Below are 22126 nucleotides of genomic sequence, written 5' to 3'. Positions count from 1 at the left end.
AGAGAAGATGAGAGTTAATCTCAGAGGAAAGGGCAGTAACAGTGAAGGGAACCAAGAATTTGAGCTCTCTTGAGGAGAGTTAAAGAACTCAGTAGGCAGAGGTAAGAAAAGGAGAGCATCCCAGGCATAGGGGACAGCCAGTGAAAGGAGCAGAGTTCAAGGAACATCCAGAAATTTGGTGTCAGTCAGTCTAGAGTAGTTGGGATGTGGGGTGGGTACACTGGAAAAGTCTAGTTTTAGAAGCTAAAGAAAGAATGTTATAGTTGCCCTTGGAAAGCTATAGGGAACCACTGGAGGTTGTTAAGTAGTGGAGTGACAATGAAGCCTGTGCTTTAGGAAAAATACTTTGATAGATGGATGGAGGATGGATTGGAGAGGTAAGAGATTTACAGCAGACAAACCCACCAGCAGACTATTGTAAGGGTCCAGACATGAGGTGCTAAGGGTCCTTACCACGATGGTAACTGCATGAGAAAAAGGAGCTCTCCTATAGGAGAGCTTTTGTGATGGTTGAAGGGACAAGAGACAACAGTTTAGAGAAGAGATCTCTGAGAATCCTTCAGGTTTGATTTCTGATAAAACGAGTCTCTGGAAGCCTTTCAAATTTTACAAAGCACTTACCACAGGGCATCTTAGCATGTTAGGAATGAAATTATGTCCTTTTGACAGATTCTAAGATCATAGACTGCGAGCTGGACTTTCGACTGCCTCGGGTCTGAGCCCTTCATTTTATGGATGAGGGATTGCTCCCTAAATGGCTTATTGTCAATGTGCCTATCAAACATTGTTTTGCTCTCTCTCTCTCTCTTTCTCTTTCATTTCCTTCTTATCTCTAACTATTGTAGTTTAAAATGATCCACTAGGGAGACTAGTCTCCCAAAGGATCACAAGGGGAATTGTGAAAGACTCCTAAAGGTGAAGGAACTTGAAGAAATCAAATATAACATGTGGCACTGATCTAAGGAAGGTCCAAGCAAAAGTGTTGGGTGAGTTTGGGGGCAAGGTTTAGGGAAGAAAGTAGTTCCCAATGGGATGATTTGGAAGAGGGAAATGGGAGGGAATTGTATGTGGAAACCTTTTAAACTCAGAAAAGGTAATGAGCCCCCAAAGCCAAGGAGATAACTAATCATTGGGTTGTGAAAAGATGAGATGTCAGAGAAATACACCTTGAAAGGTAGGAAGCACCAGGTAAGGGGTCCTGGTATTATTAACCCCAGCCCATTAAGCTTTTTAAAACACTTTCTTGCCTACACCTCAGGATGAGTTTATTTCACTTGAGCTATATTGAATCCATTCTGGAGAGCTATTACTACCTGTGGTTCATTCTTCAACACCACTGACTTTCAACGTCCCCATTAGTACATGTCCTAGACTTTTCCAGGCACACAAGGCTCCCAAAGGCATCATTGCTACCCCTTCTCCTTAGGAGAAGATTTCAGGGTTGTACAGGCCCAGAGAATGCACAGCTATCCTGGTCCATGTGATTTCCAAATAGGGATTCTTTAAAGATTCCATTCTCAGTGAAGAGAAACAGATTGCTCTAAATCCTTCTAGACTACCCTGTTCATCAGGATTCAAAAAGGTGCCAAAACTCCCCAGATTGCCTTTGGATCATTGATATTACACAGTGAAAAGAATACAGGATTTGGAGTGAGAGGGCCAGTTCTTTTCCTTATTACTGACATGATGCTGGGCAAGTCATTTAACTTTTTAGGCCTCATTTCCATAGGATCAATGAAGCAGAAAAGGACTTTGGAGGTAATAATCCATGGTCCCTATTTCCAAAGCCCAACCTATACTCTTATGTTTATCCCTGTGACCCTCAAAATCATTTTTCCTATCTAAGATGAAAGTGAGGAATGAACTAGAGCTAGGGTGCCAGGATATGACAGGATATTCTGGTAATCCTGGCAGAGTTTGAAGAAAGAAGGGGAATAGATCTCAGATGCCATGGTGCCATCTTTCTACTCCATCACTATCAGACATAATTCTATGTCACGTCCAGGCATGAATCTTTGGCATGAGATTTTCATTTTCAGAGCATGCTGTCCCAAGAATCTGTTCTCATCTCTCTTCATTTCTCCTGACTTTGAAACATTCCATTCTGCATTAAACCTCTGAAATTATTCTGCATGGAATGAAAACATTCTCCAGTCCACCTTTCAAATTTCAGATTTAACAAGTAGAAGGAATGAATATGATGAAGTTGGGACCTTCCCTGATGTTGGAACTGAAATGATGGACAGCCTGCAGATGAAACCATTACATCCTCCATCACCTGCTAAAGCTTCCTGGTATTCTAAGCCTCCTGTACTGGGCACAATGGGCCAATTGCCTCTACAACTAATCCCACATCTGTTTTCCACTGGCTTCAATAACTCTCAAGTGATCATCACAGCAGAGGAAGAAGCTCCTATGCAAAATAGGATGATGAAATGGGGTGATCCAATAGATTAGAGAACTCTGGCTGGAATCAGAGACTACCTTATAAGATGGGGATCCTGGAGCTCAGGGGAAAGTATTTGTAGAAAATTTAATCCAGGACAAAGCTTGCTGTGAGTTCAGGATCTGCAGAATAGGCAAGCTACATCTACATGCCCTAGTTCCATTTTAAAGGTATTGCCTTCTAAGAGCACTTTCCACCTACGTCCATGAAATGGGGAAATAGACATTGAAAATATCTTTCTCCATTGCTGCTCCTGGTACTAAGAACAAGGGAGAGGGAGACTCAGAAATTCTTCTCAGACATGTCTACAGATTAAACTCACTTTGACATCAGTCTCTTTCTGGTAAGTTGTTCATCTCAGGACTCCCTTTGGATACCTTTGTCCTCATTCATACAAACAAAGACCTTCAGAGGATTCCCCACTCTTCTGGGGACTCAGAGAACCAGAGCCTCAGGAGCAGAACCCAATGCACTAGCCCAAATGGAAATATACCAGTTTAAAACATGGCAGAAAAAAAGACTTGGCCACTGATTCGGTAGGGGTGGCTCCTCAGGGTAGAGGTCCCAGTAAGATCTCTCAGACATACGATCCTACATTACTCTACAAGGTGATGGAACAAACAGCCAGGTTCTGGATTGCTGCTCCTCCTAGGCCTGACTGGGAGGTTCAGCTTCCTTGAGAAATAGGAACCATTCTGGGGTCTGGTGCCTGGGTGGAAATGGCAGTAAGTGGCCCGCTCGAGCTTTGTGTGTGGCTGCTTCCAGACCTCCCAGGAAACTACTCCCCACTGTTTGTCCCAATCTATAACCAGATAGTATGAGACTTTCCTTATTTGCTGTTCAATTTTATAATGACCCATCTAGCAGATTACACACTTGGTAGATGTTTTCCTTCCACAAAAGAACATTTTCCCCCAACCAGTTATTTTGTTTAGTGTCAGAGTGAGCTTGTAAAACATGCATAGGGTGTCCCAAAAGCCTCAGTGTTGTTTTAAGCCTTAATAGCTTTCAGAGCTATTAAATAGCTATACATATTGACTTTTGTATAGAAAGGCAGAAAAATGGGCTAAAGTCAGTAAACTAGATCAGTCTGAGAGAGAAGCAACCTGATGTAGTGGTTAGAAGGCTGACCCTGGAGTCTAAAAGGCCTGGGTTCAAATTCTGTCTGTGGCCCCTGTGTGTAGCTGTGTGGCCCTTGGCAAATCACTAGCCTTCCCTGAACCTCATCTTCCTCAACTATAAAATAAAGTATTGGACAATGAATCCTCTATGATCTATGATCATAAGTTAAAAATGATTTTCTGGCATGTCAGTGGAGGCAGCTTTCACATCACAAAACTAATAAAATCAGAAATAATTTTACCTCCGTTACCCGGAGACCAAAAGAGAGAGTTCAACTGACAACTCAAATGAGGGTCCAAACAATTAGTGTATGTATGTCCTTTAGTCAATAATTGCTTGTGACTTAAATTCATTAAATAAAATAAATTAAATATAAAATAAATTAAATAATTTATTAAGCACCTATTGTGCGCCAGATATTATGCTCAATGCTAAAGATACAGTGGTAAAAATGAAACCTTCAGTCCAAACCTTCTAAGACTGAAGTTATGTACATAAATACAAGTTAAGGAGTGATAGGGCTAAGGAAAAATCAAAAACAGAGCTCAAGAAATCTTGGAGAAGGCAGAAAACAGGAACATCTAGAGCAATCCAAGAAAGCCCCCAAAAGGAGGTGGCAGGGGCAGCTGGATGGATCAGTGGATAGAGAGGCCTGGAGACAGGAGGACTTGTATTCAAATCTGGCCTCAGACACTTCCTACCTCCATGACCCTGGGCAAGTCACTTAACCACAGTTGCCTAGTCCTTACCACACTTCTGCCTTGGAACCAATACTTAGTATCACTGCTAAGACAGAAGAGAAGGGTTAAAAAAAAAAGGAAATAACACTTCAATGAAGGAGAAACTTCCAAGTGAGGTAGAGACAGGTACTCACTGTAGTCACAGAGTAGCTACCATCTAATGGCATCTGTCCTCATTAAACACAGTGCTAATGTGTGGTTCTTTTAGTCCTTGGAGATGATAAGCACCATCTGTCATTGTCTGCCATATGCCATTCCTTTCTATGACCCCTTACCTTTGCCTCCACCACCCCCCACTCTTTACAATTAAGCAAACTATAAGAATCAATTATTTCTTAATCTCAGAGCTGATGCCTCTTAGGCAGATCCACCAAAAAAATGTCTCTCTAATAAGCAAACAATAATTCAGTAACAAAGTGAGAATGTCTTATTTGTAAAAGTGGGGGAGGAGGTTTCCTGTCTTTGAAAATCAACTCAATCTTCTGGAAGAAAAAAAAGAAGAGATTTAGAGAAGTTAAGATTTCCATTTCTCCCCATGTGGATGCATAGCTGCCATTAGTGATAAGGATTGGAAGATATCCTATATACCTTCATCAAGGAGAATTCATCATTGGCCCAGGAAATTTTCGAGATCAAAATGGCTTCTTTGGAAACATCCAAGTAGAAGACGACTTGAATGGTCCTATTTTCTTGGTTCTTTTCACCCATCTCCAAAAAGCTGGAGAACCTATGAAAGATCATGCATCTTATTTTCTCCTTGTGATGGAAAACTGGTATTTGTAACAGGTTCCATGGAGATCCCCAAACAATGGATCAAGATCTGTGTTACCATGTAGCTTTCTTGGTGGTTTTTTAAGTGAATGGACACTGATGTGACCCACTTTCTGTGATTTTTCCAAGACCAGCGTGGAAGGTAGTTTGACAGGCAATAGTGGTATATCCTTCTCCATCTCTTCTCCAGAATAGCCTTGCCAGCCACTGGCCTCCTTCCCTCAACTCCTCACAAATTCAGGAATTAGTGGAATGAAAACACAAACCATCAGGACCCTGAGTTGAGATCATGCTGTGGCTTGTTGAAAGAAGAAACTTTTTTCATCTCCAGTGAAACCATCCCTGACAACAGATCCTTTTCTCTCTAAAAATTCTTCTTAAAGGCTCATTTTTTTTTCTCGAATCCAAGAGAGCCTCAATGGACTTGGACTGGACTCAAAGGGACCATTGATGCTGATCCATCATCAGAAGGGACATCACCAGGCCCGGCTTGAACAGGCACCATTAGCGTCTTCTAGCTCTAGTCCAGGCGTCGGCAACCTATGGCACGCATGCCAAAGAGGGTATACAGGCTGGTTTTTCTTTGGCATGTGAGCCAGTTGCTGCTGCCACGACCCCTTCCCTGCAACTTGAAAGCCACTGCCAGGGGCATGGCCCCATCCCCACTGCACCTGTGGGAGTCTGCACATGGTCAGGACCAGAAGGAAAGAGGTTGGAAACTTGACCCCGGCTTCTTAACGGTTACCACCCCTGCTGTAGTGACTCTGGTGGGATAATGTGATGGTCTGAGTCTGATTCCTGTGGGTGAAATGTCCACATCAGGCCTAAACCATCACTTTAATCAACCCTTTCTGAGTATCCCGAGTTCTTGGTCTCCAGTGGCTGAGGAAGGGATAGAACGTGCCTTCTCATCTTTCAGTAGGTCTCCTCTGGCTGCCCATAGTCTCATCTATTGAATAAACTGGAAGCTAAAGTGACCAGATTTCAGTAAGGAAAGCAGGTGAAAAACATTACAGCATTCATCCAAAATTCATTCATTCATCCATTCATTTAACAAACATTAATTAGGTGCCTGCTATATTCAGAGCATTGCTCTGGGTACTGAGAGAAATACAAAGTTTAGAATAAGATAGGATCCAAGACCTCAAGGAATTTAGAGTGAAGTGAGAAATAATTAAATACAGAGAACAGTAATATACACTATAAGAACACGACAGATTTCTCAGAGAGTTCCTAAACTAAGATCTTTTGAGGCCCAAGGCTCTTAAGAATATAAAATAATATCAGTTTAAGGCCAGGGAGATCTGAATTCAATTCCTTATCTGACATCTCCTGGCTGTTGTATTTCTGGTGAAGTCACTGAGCCTCTCAGTGTGTCCAGCAAAACTCTAAGACTTTTAGCCGTAGAATGGTTGGGAATATGAATTTGGTAAAGAGGAATTTCATATACCAATAACACAGTAGAAATCCTTTTCAAAATAATAACAACAGCTTAAATTTCTAGAAAGCTTTAATATTTTTAAAACACTATGCACACATATTTACATATCATGTAAAGATATAATGCATTTATGGATGGATGGATGGATAGATAGATAGATAGATAGATAGATGATAGAATCTCCTTGAAGCCTCCCAATAATCCTTTGAAATAGGGGATTATTATCTGCATTTACAAGTAAGGAAACTGAAGCCCAAATAGGTGACTTGCCCCTTATTACACAACCAGTAAGTATCAGAGCAGGACTTGAATTCAGGTCCTCTTGACTTCTAATCCTCTACTCTAACTCCTATACTATACAGTACTTCCAGCCCAGATGCACTTTAGTTCCTAATTAGTACAAATGATGAATCTTTTGCAATGATTGTATTATTTAAATGCCCATAAGTTGAAGTGTAATTGTATGTAAAATATGGTCATTGGTTCCAGCCGGGTGGGAAAATGTGAGGCTTAAGATGATGTTCCTTTAGAGGAGGAGCTATATCTTACTTTTAGATCTTTTCAAAGCCCTTTCACCTTTTGCTCTCAATCTATAGAAGCCCAGAACAACCATATGATGTAAATAAGGTAGGTATTATTTTCCCCCATCCCTTCCTTTCTTTTTATTTCCTTCCCTCCTATAGTTATATCAACCGAGATCCAGGGAGGGTGTCTGGTTTGTCTGGAGTCACACAGCTTGTTGGCAAGAGAAGTTGGACTAGAACCTCAGTCTGTTACTGTTCCCCTTGTGCCATTCCTAAGGGGAAAAGCCATGTCCCTTCTCACTTACTCATCCTTGTCCTCTCATCTTCCCCACCGAAGGGAAGCGAATATGTAGGCAAGCTAGATCAGCTTCTTCCTCTTCTCATTACCTTCTAACTTTTATCACATACTCAGCTCTGTGCATTCTGACATTGTGCACCCTCACAGTAGGAAAAATGAACATGCTTTATTTCAGAAGCAATCGATCAGGCAATGAGCATTTTTAAGCCCCAACTCTGTGCGAGCACTGGGAAGCCTAAGCCAAAAATGAAATTAGCCCCTGCCCCCCCAAGAACTTACATTCTATGGGGAGAGACAGAAGAGATATTGCACACACAGCTCGTGCAGTTCACAAAACTCCCAAGTGCAACCCAAACCAGATCAGCAATATTTAACAAAATGCAATAAAACATAGACAGCGTTACATTTACAATTTAGTCAACATGCAGCCCGTAGGGATCCTGATGTGTATTTAGAGACCTCTTGTTCTATTTGAGTTTGATATACACACATAGGAATATATAACTGATTCAGAATAAATACAGCATCTTCCAAAAGTCTTCATGCAGATCTTAGCTTTACAAGCTCAAGGTAGGAGCAGGTAAGTGACTCAGTTGACGGAGAGCCAGACCTGGAGAAAAGGAAGTCCTAGGCTTAAATCTGGCCTGAGACACTTCTAGCTGGGTTACCCTAGGCAAGTCACTTAACCCCAGTTCTCTAAACCTTACTGCTCTTATGCCTTGGACCAATTCTTAATATAAATTTCAAGATAGGAAGCAAAGGTTTTAAAAAGTGCTCAAGCTATTACATAGCCCTGTCTAAGGTAATTATTAGAAGGAGGAAAAGACAGCATCAGCTGAGGGGTAGCACAGGGAAATGAGAAACTGTTTCACATAGAAGATGACCCTTTAGCTGAGCTTTAAAGGAAGCAAGAATTCTGAGAGGCAGAGGTGAAGAAGGGATGCCCTCTAAGGATGAGGGATGACCCTGTGCAGAGATATAAAGATGGAGATGAAATAGCTAGAAGACCAGCCTGGCCAGACCATAGAGTGCATCATGGGAGTCTTGTATAATAAAGATGGTAGAAACAGGACATGGGAGTGAGTTCAACTTGGGTTGGAATTCTGTCTCAGACACTAGCTAAGTGACCCTAGGCAAGTCACCTAAATTTCCCAGTGCCTCAGTTTCCTTATTTGTAAAACAGGAATAATCAAAGCATCCACCCACCCAGTGTTGTTATGAAGATAAAATGAGCTAAAATATAATATTATATATGTAAGATATTATGTATAATATTATATCATCATGCTAGAAAAATAGATTGAAAATAAATCATAGAAGGCTTTTCATGTTAAACAACTCATATTTTATCCTAAAAATCCATGGTAGTTTATCAAGTGGGGCAGTGACAGGGTGAGACCTTTCCTTTAGGAACTGTATTTCATGAAATATCATTAAAATATGCCAACGATAAAAGAATTTTGCTAAAGTTTTAAGCCTAAATTGTGAAGTTGTAAGAAGCTGGAGAGCATTGATGAAGGAGGAGATACATGTGTACACATATACTAGTAAAAGATTTCAATCTGTTCCTCTTTATGGGTAAAACTGTCGCTAATAATAACAGGCATTAATGGTCTGGCTCAGCTTGCTTCCAGGAGCTGTCCAAATCCTGTGTGTGTGTGTGTGTGTGTGTGTGTGTGTGTGTGTGTGTGTGTGTGTGTGTGTGTTGTTAATGATCTAATCCTCTAATCCAGGAGACGGGGATTTGCACTCTGCTTATGTCAAAGTGCATAAGCTGTCTCAGGGAACCAAGCTAGGCTTGTAACTTTTCTAAGTGATCACAGCCAAATTAGAGAGAGAGCAGTACATCATGGAAAATGAAGGGGGTGATAAGCATTTATTGTTTGCTACTATGTGCCAAGCATTGTGTTAAGGGCTTTACAGATATTATCTCATTGGATCTTTACAACAACCCTGAGTGCTATGATTATCCCTGTTTTATAGATGAGGAAACTGAGGCAGATATATATATATATGTACATATATATAATATATATATATATATATATTTATAAGTGACTTGGCCAGAGTCACTCAGCTAGTAAGTGTCTGAAGCAGAGACAAATCTCACTCCCAAGTTCCATTCTGCCACACTTTACATTTTAGAGAGCATATTCCTCCCAATGGTCTTTCAGACATATAGTTTTCAACTGCCCACATGATAGATTTAGAACCTTAGAAATCATGAGTCTAACAACTGGGAGAAGGAACTTATCCAAGCTCACATGAACCATATGTAGCAAAGTAAAGACTTTATATTGTATATGTATCTGTTATATTGTAAGTGACTACTTTGTATATATTTGTATTTATTAACTTTTTAAAAAATATTATACATGTTTGTATATGAACTTCTCTCCCCTATAGAGTATAACCTCCTTGTGAGTAAGGATCATTTTCTTCTTTGTACTTATACCCCCAGTGCAGAGCAACAGTAGGTGCTTCATAAATGCATATTGATTGATTGATGAGCTCTGAGCTTCTCAGACTCCAGATCCAGTAGTTTTTCTCCAATGCTGTGCCTACCCTCATCAGGCCAGTGTCCAGCCTTCCATCCATCCAGTTTTGAGACCAAAAACCCTCCAGCTCAACTCCCAAGTCTTTGGGTTTGTTTTTTTTTAAACCCTCACCTTCTCTCTTAGAATCAATACTGTGTAATGGTTCCAAGGCAGAAGAGTAGTAAGGGCTAGGCAATGGGAGTTAAGTGACTTGCCCAGGGTCATGTAGTTGGGAAGTGTCTGAGGCCAGATTTAAACCCAGGACCTCTCAACTCCAGACCTGGCCCTCCATCCACTGAGCCAACTAACTGCCCCCCACCCACCCAGGTCTTCTCTCGAAATTGGTTTGATCTCTGTATTTTGTGCCTGTGAGTCTAAACCAGAATGTCTCCTTTCCATGGCTCACTGGTAAGACTTTTTTTTCCATATTTATTTACCAAAAGTTTTGGTTTTCTTTTTTTAGATAGATGGTGCAGAGCAGTAGTTAGGTTTGGCTCTCTGCTGCTCCTCGGTAGCTTTAAGAGACAGTCTTTATTAGGTCAGGGCTTCTGAGCTGTGGGAAAGGGGTGCAGTGAGATCCATTTTTAACAGTTCATATCACTCCCATGCAGGCCAGAAGTCCACAGCCCCACAGCTCTCCTTGCCTACCTAGAGTCCCTCTTGGTCCCCTAAGGTTTTATGAATCATCAGGGATCCCCAAAGGTTTAATGGTGATGGTAGTGACAAGGAGGAGGAGAAAGACAAGAATGTTGTTGTTCCATCTTTTTGGTTGTGTCCAAATCTTCTTTCTTGTCAAAGACATTGGATTGGTTTCCCATTTCCTTCCCCAATGGCAAAGAAGTTAAGTGACTTGCTCACTGTCATCTAACTAGGAAGGATTCAAACCCAGGTCTTCTTGACTCTAAGCCTGGTGCTCTACCCATTGAACCATCTAGCTGCCTCTAGGAAAAGGATACTGTTAATACAGAAGGACCCTGTATCCATAGGGGATAAATTCCAAGATCTGCCATGCATGGCTAAGACCTACTGATATATACATACATACACACATATATCCATTTAGTTTCAGTTATATATATATGTGTGTATTTTATATATATATACATATTAATATATTTATAAATATATAAATGTAAATGAATGTATAAATATATTATATTAATAATAAATTAATAATTATATTGATAATGTGATATATTAATAATTTATTATCTAACTGATGCATTTGGGGGCCCACCCCCTACTCTATAGACTAGTGACAATAGCTAAAATTTTAAGGCTTGCAAAGTGCTTTACTGGAAGCTGGGGGCACAGTGGATAGAACATCAGGAGTACAAATCCAGCCTGAGACACTTACTAGTGTGACTCCAGACAAGTCACTTAACACTGTTTGTCTCATTTCTCTCATCCATAAAATGCACTGGAGAAGGAAATGGTAAACCATGATGGTATCTTTGCCAAGAAAACCCTAATGGGGTCACAAAGCCAGACATGACTAAAAAAACAACTGAGCAGCAACAATAACAAAAAGGCCTTTCCATGTGTTATTTCACTGGGACAAGAGAGGGAAAAGAGCAAGCTGGCTATGTGCTAGGCACTATGCTAGGTGCTTTACAACCAGAAATCATTTGATGCTTCCTACAATCCCAAGACACAGGTAATATTATTTTTTCTAGTTAATAGATTTTTAAAAAGAAACTAAGATTAAAAAAAAGTTGATTTGATCAGGGCCGTGCAGCTCGGCAGGTCCTCCTCACCCCAACTCCAGCCATCTTTCTATTGTACAGCCTAGCCACCCCTCAGATATTTAAAAAATCATTTGGGGGGCATCTGGGTAGCTCAGGGGATTGAGAGCCAGGTCTAGAAATGGGAGGTCTTAGGTTCAAATCTGGCCTCAGATACTTCCTAGCAGTGTGACCCTGGGCAAGTCATTTGACCCCCATTGCTTAGCCCTTACCACTCTTCTGCCTTAGAACCAATACACAGTATTGATTCCAAGATGGGAGGTGAGGGCTCTAAAAAAATCATTTGGGAGGCAGTTGAGGGGATCAGGAAAGGCTTCCTGCAAGCAGTGGTACCTGGGTTGGCATCCTAAAGAAAGTGAGGGTCTCTGGGATGGAGATAAAGAGGGGATTCATTTCTGGAATGGAGGAACAGAGATGGAGAGTAGTGAGTGAGGACCAGAGAGACTGCCAATTTGGCTCAATCGCAGGTGTGGAAAAGGAAGTTCCCTGAGCAGAGCCCACCAAACTTTATTCTTAACTGGGTCTCTGGGGGCAGCTAGGTAGCTCAGTAGACAGTGAGCCAGGCCTGGAGTCAAAAGGACTTGGGTTCAAATTGTGGCCTCAGCCATTTCACTAGAACATAGAGTTTATGAAGAGAGTAGAAAAAACAAACCAGGAAGGAAGGAAGAAGATTGAGACATGCTGTTATAAACGGCAAGTTATAGAGACAAAACAAAGCCAGTGAAGATTCTCTAGCCAAGGAGTGGTAGAGTCCCACCTTGGTTTGAGGGTTAGATTTTAGGTTACTTTAGCTGCTATTGAGGATCAGTGAGAAAGGGGAGATACTGGAGACAGAAGGGTCAATTCAATCATGACTATTTCCTATGTGCCCACTTTCTAGGTATATTTGACTTAGGGCCCCAGTTACTTCATCTGTAAAATTTGGATAATACCACCATGCTATTATTTATTACTATTTATCCTAACCCATATTTCTAAAACACTTTAGAATTTTCAGGGCATCTTTATCTCTACAACACAGAGAATTAGGCTGGGGGCTGAGCCCATGGATGTGCTGGTAAATGTTTAACAACATGCTCTCTAAAAAAAAAAAAGTGTACATAGGACACACTTCTATCTTCAACATAAAGCATGAACATTCTCTCCATCTCTTTGTTAATCTAGGTAATCACAATAAAACAATAAATCAGGACTTGATTTGTAACATTTGATGATGTCCAAGTTATAAGTACTCAATGAAATTTTAACAATCAGCTCCTAAACTATGAGCTGGCTCCAGCACAATATTGACTGGACCCCTTGGTCTCACCAGTGTCCACCCTTCCCCAAGGATCCTTCATCCTAAAGATGAATCTCTGTTTTATCTTTCTGTGTATTTCAGGACAAAAAAAAGGGGTGCTGTGATATATATGAATGAATGAGGGGAGGAGGAAGAATGTGGAGGAGTTAACTAATTGCCTTCCTAAGGAATCTTTTCATATTCCCAAGAAATCACATTTTAATACCTTGTGCTGCCGCATGTAAATGACAAGGTGTTTGAAAGGTGGGACAATGCCTGAAGAATTGCCACGAGCAGTATAAGATGTTGCACAAAAAAGTAGGTGGCGTTCTATCCCCACAAAATAATAATAATCTCTGCTTGAAGTCAACCCCAAATCGTTGATTTGCTTTGACAGAAATCACAAAGCTAGGCTCACCCCAGCTTAAAGTAATGCCACCAACTTCCAGTTTTCCCAGAACACTTTGGCTGAGCTTCTCCTTTGCCGCCATCACACTAACCCTTGTTTTACATTTATCTTCATGTACCCATGCATAGAATGAAATGGATGTTCCTTGAGGACAGGGACAAGATAAAGTTCATCTTTTGCACTTGTCATTTTTCATTCAATTCAACAAGCATTTGTTAAGCTTGTTTGTAAGATGCCACGGCCATATGCTGCCTCCATCGCTGATCATCCTGGCTTTTGTCTTGCTGCTGAGCTTCGATGACACTGGAAGAGAGAATGAGGCAACTCTGCCTCATTGAAATCCAATTCACACACAAGTCAAGATCTTTTTAGATTTCTTCAAAAATAATTGTTTGTGATGTGCCAGGTACTGTGTTAGGTCCTAGAGACACAAAGACAAAAACAAACCAGTCCCTGCCCTCAAGAAGCATACATTCTTTGGAGGTGAGGAGACATGTACATAGAAAATTAAATTCAAAATTATATCTGTGGGGAAGGCACAGGACTCATAGGAAGGACAGTTCCCTATTAAGCTCTTCAAAGGCAAAGACTTTTGTCTTTGTATACTCAGTATTTTGCCCAGCCCTTGGCACATAGTACGTACTTTATACATGCTTGTTGATGGAGTAGGTTGTAACTAAGTAAGTTGAAAAAAAAGGTGACAAATGCAAGAATGTGGCAGGATGTGGCAACTGATTTTTATGATGGAGGGGATGTAGACTGGAGGAATGTGAAGATTCTAGGCTGACTTGGGTTGTGAACCTGACTTTCTAAAAGGATGTAGAAGAGCAGCTAGGTAGCAGAGTGGATAGAACTCCAGACATGAAGTCACGAGGACCTGGATTCAAATGTGACCTCAGTCATTTCACCTCCTAGCTATGTGATGCTAGGCAAGTTACTTAACCCCAGTTTCTCAGCCCTTACTACTCTTTTGCCTTGGGATTGATTCTTAGTATCAATTCAAAGACACAAGAAAAGGATTTAAAGAAAAGAAAAGGATGTGTACATGCTCAACAGAGGTGAAGAGATTTGGAGGAAATGCAGGTCAGGAAAGATCACGAGTTCTATTTTGGATGTATATGTTTAAGGTATATCCAATAGGATTCCGCTCCCCAATTAAAATGTCAAACTGAACATTTGCAATGTTGCCCTTGAGTTTAAGAGAGATTGGGCCAGTATCCAGAGATCTGGGAGTCAGTTTCTATAGGTGATTCTGAAGCTATCACAGAAATAGTTAACTGAATCCACAGGGTATGGCAGGATTGCCAAAGATGTTAGAGAGGATAGAAGAATGCCCAAGATGGCCATGCCTAGGAGTTATATGATGATGATGATGATGATCCTGATAGAGTCTAAGAAAGAGGGATCACAGGTGGAAAGAGAGACAGGAGAGAGCAGTGCCCCCTAAGCCAAGTGAGATGGAGCATCCAGGAGGAAGAAATGATTGGTTCTGTCAACAGCTATAGAGAGATCAAAGAGGATGGAGGACTGAGAAAAAGCTATTAGACTTAGCCACTAAATAATATTAATAGTCAGCTATAAATATTATTTTTGGCATAGGTCTTTCTTTTTTACGTCAAAACACACTGTGTAAGCAACCACCACCCTGGTGGCTATTCAAAAGGGAAGCCCTTGTTGGAAGGAGCAATTTATTAATATGCTTTTGTCTCTGACAATAATAATAACTCAACCTTATATAGTAGTTTAAGGTTTATAAAGTCCTTTCCTTACCACTGAGTGGAGTAGGTATTATGAGTTATATATAATAGCTTCATTTTCTAGATGATTAAATTGAGTCTTAAGGAAGTCATGTGTCTTGAATAAGGTCACACAATTTGTAAATGTCATAGTTAGAATTCAAACCTAGGTTTTCTGGTGACAAAGCCAGTGGCCTTTTTTTTCCTTCTATATCATCCTGAATATGTAAAGGATGGGCTGAAGAGAGAAGGAAGATATTGAAGGCAGCTAGAATGAAGAGAACTGGACTTTCTGTAATTATGTTCCATATATTAGGAAAAGGCTCTAGGAACATGAGGTAACAAAGAAATTCTGAAGGATACTTCTATCTACATGGGGTAGAACGAAGAGACCCAAAAGTCAGAGAATTTTTCCCTCTTTTCTAGTGTCGAAGAATCATAGAGCTGAAAGTAACCTTCAAAATCCAACCCTTTATTTTATAGATGAGGAAACTGAGGCCACCGGAGATAAAAACAATTACCTGAAGTTTTCCAGCCAATTATTAGAATTTAATTCTATGAAAATTCCACTATGGTACAGAATACATGCACACAGGAAACAAATATTTTAAAATCCATATGACTGTAGGGCAACTATGTGACACAGTGGGGAGAGAGAACCCTGGGCTTGAAATCAGGAATACTCATCTTCATGAGTTCAAATCCAGCCTCAGATACTAGCTGTGTGACCTTCGATGAGTCATTTAACTCTATTTGCTTCAATTTCATCATCTAGAAAATGAGCTGGAGAAGGAAATGGCAAACCATTCTAGTATCTTTGCCAATTAAAAAAATACATGTGGCTTTGAGGAGTGACAAATGCAAAACTGAAAGTATTAATAAATTGGCTTATTTTGTGTCTCTCTCTGTCCTTCCCCCACTCCAATGGCCTCACTGTTCTCTAAGTAGTTAGATTTTCATTCCTTCATTCATTATTAAAATCTGAAGCCCCAGATTTGTTCCATCACTTGAGAATTAAGACTAATATTTCACAGCGACAGGCAAGGAGAACACCAAACCCACCATTCTCCCTTTCCCTCACTTTATTCTTCTGGCCCCTGTATTAGGAATAAATTGGAACTGTGAGCTAAAGATAATGGGCAGCTTAGAGGTTAGGAGGGTTTCCCCCAGTTTTCAAGCTCAGAAATGTCATCTTTGAGAGCGTGTTTTCCAGCTGATGTGTCAGAATGATTATATATCTTAAAGTAATAAATGGCCAAGTCTTAAATCACCCCCTATATTAAAATAATCTGCTAAGAGGGCAATTTCTGACTAATTAAGCCAATGAAATGGCCACATGTCCTGCATTGGACTGTCATAATCTGTCAGCCAGCACTGGCCATTAAGTAATTACATTTTGTAATATCATTAGGAATATTCAAGTTTGTGGAAAAGGGAGGGAAGGAAAAGACGACATGCAGGATTTCTCTATTGTCTACATATGGCCATTTTCCAAAGCCAAGCAGCGCTCTGAGAAGTGTACAGATACCCATCCACAAGAGCAAGTTAAAATGAATGGGGTTTTTGTAAAAGTGGCCTAATTAGTCAATTGTGAAAATGGCAACCTTGTTAGTTGGTACAAGTCAGTGAACACAGGTGGCCCCAAGGCCAGCCAGCAAAAATTACCTTCTCACACTGCCAGGAATAAAAGAGTTTCTCTAGAGATGAACATTCATTAAGTCTCCCAGGGGGCATTCCAGGATATGCTGAGACAGCAAACCAGGCTTCTCCTTTTTAGTTAACGTCCTTGATGATTCATGATTCCATCAAAGAGCAAATGAATCCATTTGACATCAGCTACATCATGATCTAAGCCTTGGCTAAACCCCTCTTCTTCATTTTGCTTGGTTTAGGGTTCCTAATCTTCAATTGAAGAGAGAGTCTCTGGCCCTTAGGGTTCCTCCAGTAAAAGGAGTGGCCAAAATACTCAATCTCTGTGCCTGTCACTTTCCCAATTAGAACGTAAGCTCCTGGAGGACAGCGCAAGTTCATTTTTGCCTTCAGATCCCCAGACCCTAGCAGAGTACCAAGCACATTATAGGGGCTTTATAAATACCTGTCGAATTGAATTCTTTCTCTCCCACTGGGCATCCCATCTCCTAGCTCTGTCTTCCCATTATTATTCATTTCCCCATTCTTCCTAATGTCTCTTTATGAAGTCAATCCCTAGCTCCCTGGCCATTCCTGCCCCTGCCCTAGATGAAGAAACTCAAATTCTGCCCTCAAGGAATCTACAATTTAGTGGGGGCAGTGAGCTTGCATTTGTAAAGCACTTAACCTGATACCTAAAACATAGTAGGTGCTATATACATAAATGCTGGATATTATTATAAACATGTTCACATATAACTATAGTGTGATTTAGAATGATGATTTTAGAGGTAAGGTCAGAAATACTGTGATTAGAGATTCAAGGAGAGGAAGATTACTTCTGGTTTTTGAGGGAGTCAGAGATGTGAGGAGCTAGGGACGGTTTTGTAAAGGAGATATCATTTAACCTGGATCTTGAGAAATGGGTTGATTGTTAAAGGGCAGAGACAGAAAGAAGTTTATTCCAGGCATAGGAGGCATCATGAACAAAAGACAGGGGTGACTTTGGGGAGTAAGCCAGTCTGGTAGGGGACTGCAGGAATGAAATGGATCACTAGGTGGTAAGACCAGAGCAAGTCAAAGTTCAGAGGGACTCGAGTGCCCCATTCATAAGCTTTGACTTAACTCAATAACCAGAGGGGAGCTACTGCAGATTTTTGAGCAGGGGAGTGACTTGATCATTGTCACTTTGAAGAATGCAGGGAATCCATGGTGAACAATCACCCCTGGCTTGGATGAGCTGCTCTGCTGGGGAGAAGGTGCCAGCTTCAATAAAAATCATAAAACAGCTTCCACTTAGCTAGAAGCTTTGAAGTTTAACCCTGAGAGCCCTCTGTTCTTCTCCCCTTAGATTCATTTTTTTATTGGCATTTGTGTAAGAACAGTTGCAATCTGATGGATAAACAAAGTGTCCCTCCCTGCTTCCTTTCTGGAAGCTGTAATTATGGCTGAACTAATGACTGGCGTCCCACCAGGCTAATATTTAACAGTCCTTCCCTCCTCGAGAGCTTATTAACTGGCTGCCTTTTGTTTAAAAATAGTAATAATGATAATAACAGAAGGTGTATTTTTGTTGCTATTGCCTGTTGGCTTTTTCCCCCACTTAGGGGCTTAGGGATACCTCTCTAGGTAGGATTTCCCAGCACTGACCCAAGTCTTGCCTGTCAGATCAAGAGTGTGTTTTTCTGCTCTTTGAAAAAAAGTCTATTCTCTCTTCCTAGGAAGGGACCTGAGAGGCCATCTCTTCCAACTCCTTTATTTTGAAGCCAATTTCAATCCCAACATTTCTGAAACACTATGTGCCAGGCACTATTCTAAACCCAGGGGATGCCAAAGAGATACCAGAAAGAACAGTCCCTGCCCTCAAGGAGGGGAGAAGATACAGATAACTAGGAATATTCAACATATGTACTGAGTAGAGCAGAGGAACTTGAGAAGGGCCACCTCCAGAAGGAGAGTTCAGAGTTGAGGGTTTTTTTTCCCCTTAATCCCTACTTTCTGTCCTAATAACAACTTTAGGGCAGAAGGGCCAGGGCCAGACAAATGGAGTTAAGTGACTTGCCTAGGGTCAAACAACTAGGAAGTATCTAAGGCCAGATTTAAAACCAGTATCTACCAACTCCAGGATTGGCTCTCTATCCATTGAGCTACCTAGCTGCCTCTCTTGAGCTCAGTCTTGAAGAAAGAGGTGAGCAGGGAGAGCATTCTAAGTGTGGGAGATAGTCAGTTTGAAAAGGCACATCATTGGGATCACTGTTGAGAAACAGCAAGATGCCACAGCTGACATTTCAGGGAAGGATGAGGCAATTGAGACCCCTCCCAATTGGTAAGTGTAACTATGCCCTGGCAAGTTCAGGGCTGTGGGGCAGGAATGTGATACTCCACCTAGGAAAGACCAGAAATGGATGTGACTAAAGACATTCTTTCCCATCTGTTGTAAACACGTGATTTGCCAATGCATTAAAAAGATCCCCAGAGAGTGGGGGCAGGGGGGGCAGGAGTCTGTGAGTGAGGCACAGAATGAGAGGTCTGGGAACAAGATGAATGTGGATTGGCTGAAAGCTAGTCTGTGTCAGGAATTCCAAATGAGCTGTCTGGTTCTGTAACTGCCTATGAAGGATATTATAAACCTTTAAGCTTATTGGACATTTGGTGCAATACTGAGTTGCTTATTCTCCTGTTAAGAGGAGAGAAAGAAAGGCAGAAGGAAATAAATGTGGGAAGAAGGAAGCAGAGAGAGAGGAAGGAAGGAAGGAAGGAAGGAAGGAAGGAAGGAAGGAAGGAAGGAAGGAAGGAAGGAAGGAAGGAAGGAAGAAAAGGGAAAAAAGAAAACAACAGAAAGAAGCAAAGAGAGAAGTAAAGGACCACTCCCAAACCCACACCTTCCCCAGACAAGTGTAAACTGTGCCATCTCTGAGTTGCCTCTGAAATGACAAGAGATACAGAGTTAAGTGCTACATTAAGTGAGTTATTTGGCTCTTCCAAGAGCAAGCTTTGTGGGGAAGTTTGTAATCTTCATGAAAACTTGATTCTGGCTAATTTGAAATCAGTGTTCCCCCATGATCCCTACAGAAGTTGTCCTAATACATTTCTGGGAGCATTCCCTAAGACTGACCTACTTTCGACCTTTGGTTGCAGTTGTATGGCTGGATTTTCTACTCACTTTGGTTTTCTGAATGGATAATGAGCATTTGTGTTTATTGACGCTTTCTAGTTCCTGAGGACTTACTCGGTATCCCATTTTATCCTCACCTTTCTCCTGGACCTGCAGTCACAGAAAGATGGCATAAGCCATGGTACCATTTTTGATAGTTCCCATTGTGTCCCCACAGCCAAACTCTTGAGCTCAGCCTTGGCTCTCCAAGGCTTTTATAGAGATTAATGCCTATGATGGATAGCTAGGTGCCTCACTGGATAAAGCACCACACCTGGAGTCCTAGGCCCGCAGAGATTAAATGGTTTGCCTAAGGACACATAGCTAGGAAGTGCTAAATATATCAATGAGAAAATATTTCAAAATGGAGAAAAAAAAAACCCTGACAACAATTTGGAGTCAAAAGATCTGGATTCAAATTCCAGGTCTCCATTACGATTCCCTACCTATATGTGACTCTGGGCACTTGACTTGACTTCCATGGACATCAGTCTCCTCATCTATAAATGAAGGGCTTGGACAAGACAATCTTCAATCCTCACTATAAAATCTGAGTATGAAAAGGCTCCAGGAATTATGCTGTAGAACAGAACTCTATTTAAGAACATAATTCTGTGTGAACCATTCTCATACTTTTTGGTTTTAGGACTCCTTTACATTCTTAAAAATCATTTTGGAACCCAAAGAGCTTTTGTGTACATGGGTTACATAGATCAATATTTGCCATGTTGGAAATCAAAACAGCATCATTGTAAGAATATTTTGACCTCATGGACACCTTATGAAGCAGCCCACTTCCACTACCACCACCACACTTTGAGAATTACTAGAGTAATATAACAGGTTTGGAGCTTCTATGGAATTTTTCTCCTTTTCTATTTTCCCTTCAAAAATTCATATTCAGGCCAACCTCCATCTGGAGATTCTTTGTTGCAAAGTCATGTGCTCCTGCTGTGTTGATTGAATTGGGCTGGCCTGGATTTATAGGATAATTTTGAGCATTGTTTGTTGATAATTATCCAGTTCGTAATTTAAATCTTTTTTCAAAAGAAGAGAGTGCAAAATGAATTAAGGCTCACTTCTGCAGCACTTTAAGTGTTATGAAGCATTTATGTGAAAGATGAGGGAACTGAGGTTTAAAGAGTACCCAGAACTCCCAACTCCAACTCCATCACTGTGTCCACTACACCTGCCTCTGAGGACTTTCAGGTTGGATCAGCTCTCCAGGACTTTGTCCTGTGAATGCCACTTTGCCCACCTTCCTTCTTTGGTACCAACTTCCTTGGGACTAGAAAACCATGTCTTCACTGCAAGGGCAAGAAAATACCTTTACAGGGAAGGCTTCCTTAGTATCCAGACCAACACCTGAACATCTCTCAGTGGAATCCTCATTTCTCTTTTCTGTCTCTTCTTGTTCCTCCATATTATCCATGAGTCTGTAGGGCTTTGAAGCAGCCCTTAATCTTTTAGGATATTTATAATCAGGGTAACTGCCATAGGGAAACACGTTCAGAACCTCTTCTAGACCCCAAAACATCATCCGTATTCTTGGTAAGTGCACAGGGTCCCCAGGGGTCTTCCATCAGTATATCTTTTATTGCTTTGGTGGTTTTCCCAATGGGGGAAGATAACCAGGAAAGGCTGTTTCATGTAGATCACAAGGGCCTCTCTCTGTTTAGACAAGTTGCCCATCAGTTTTAGCACTCAGAATGCCAATGGAGAATAAGCCAATGACAGTTCTATGCCTTAGGCTAAACTATTACTGCATGCCTAATGGTATTTTCTGAAACTATCCCCTTTCCCTGAGGCTATGTCAGAGCAATGATCATAAATTCTGTCCCATTCACCTAGCAAATTTTATTCGGTCATAACCATTCTACTTCAACTCTACTGTCCAAAGTTACGAGTGACCCCCTACTTGATAGATCTATTGGCTTCTTCTCAGCCTCATTTTCCATCTCTTGGCAATACTTGGCATGGTTTAAAGTACTTTGTAACCTTTAAAAATCCCATATAAATGTGAGTTATTATTGTTATTCACTTCTCTGTCCTTCTTGAGAATGAAACTTTCTTTGGATTCTATGACATTTTACTCACCAAGTAGTTCATTTACCAAGGGACCTCTCCATCAGCTTTTTTCCTTCTCTTACTTTGGGACTCTGGGCATTTCTCATAGTTTATTCCTTAGCATTTTGCTACTGTCTCTAAACTCCTCTTCTGTCTCTGTCTATCTCTGTACTTGTCTGTCTGTCTGTCTGTATTTCAGTGTTTCTGAGCAATAGAGACAGAGAAATG

At 41.0% G+C, this 22126-nt stretch overlaps 1 protein-coding gene and 1 non-coding gene across 5 annotated transcripts in view; both read left to right on the top strand.

Annotated features, from left to right (window-relative positions):
- Positions 1–22126, top strand: part of TMEM108 (transmembrane protein 108) — a 414040-nt gene that overhangs the window by 260011 nt on the left and 131903 nt on the right. The gene's annotated exons all lie outside the window — the stretch shown is intronic.
- Positions 5860–5914, top strand: MIR7353 (microRNA mir-7353). The gene has a single exon (NR_127576.1). It is a non-coding gene; the product is annotated as a microRNA mir-7353 (primary transcript).

This window comes from Monodelphis domestica, chromosome 5, assembly GCF_027887165.1.
Source record: "Monodelphis domestica isolate mMonDom1 chromosome 5, mMonDom1.pri, whole genome shotgun sequence".
Lineage (NCBI taxonomy): Eukaryota > Metazoa > Chordata > Mammalia > Didelphimorphia > Didelphidae > Monodelphis > Monodelphis domestica.
Note: the sequence above shows the minus strand (reverse complement) of the source record. Positions and strands in the feature narration are given on the sequence as shown.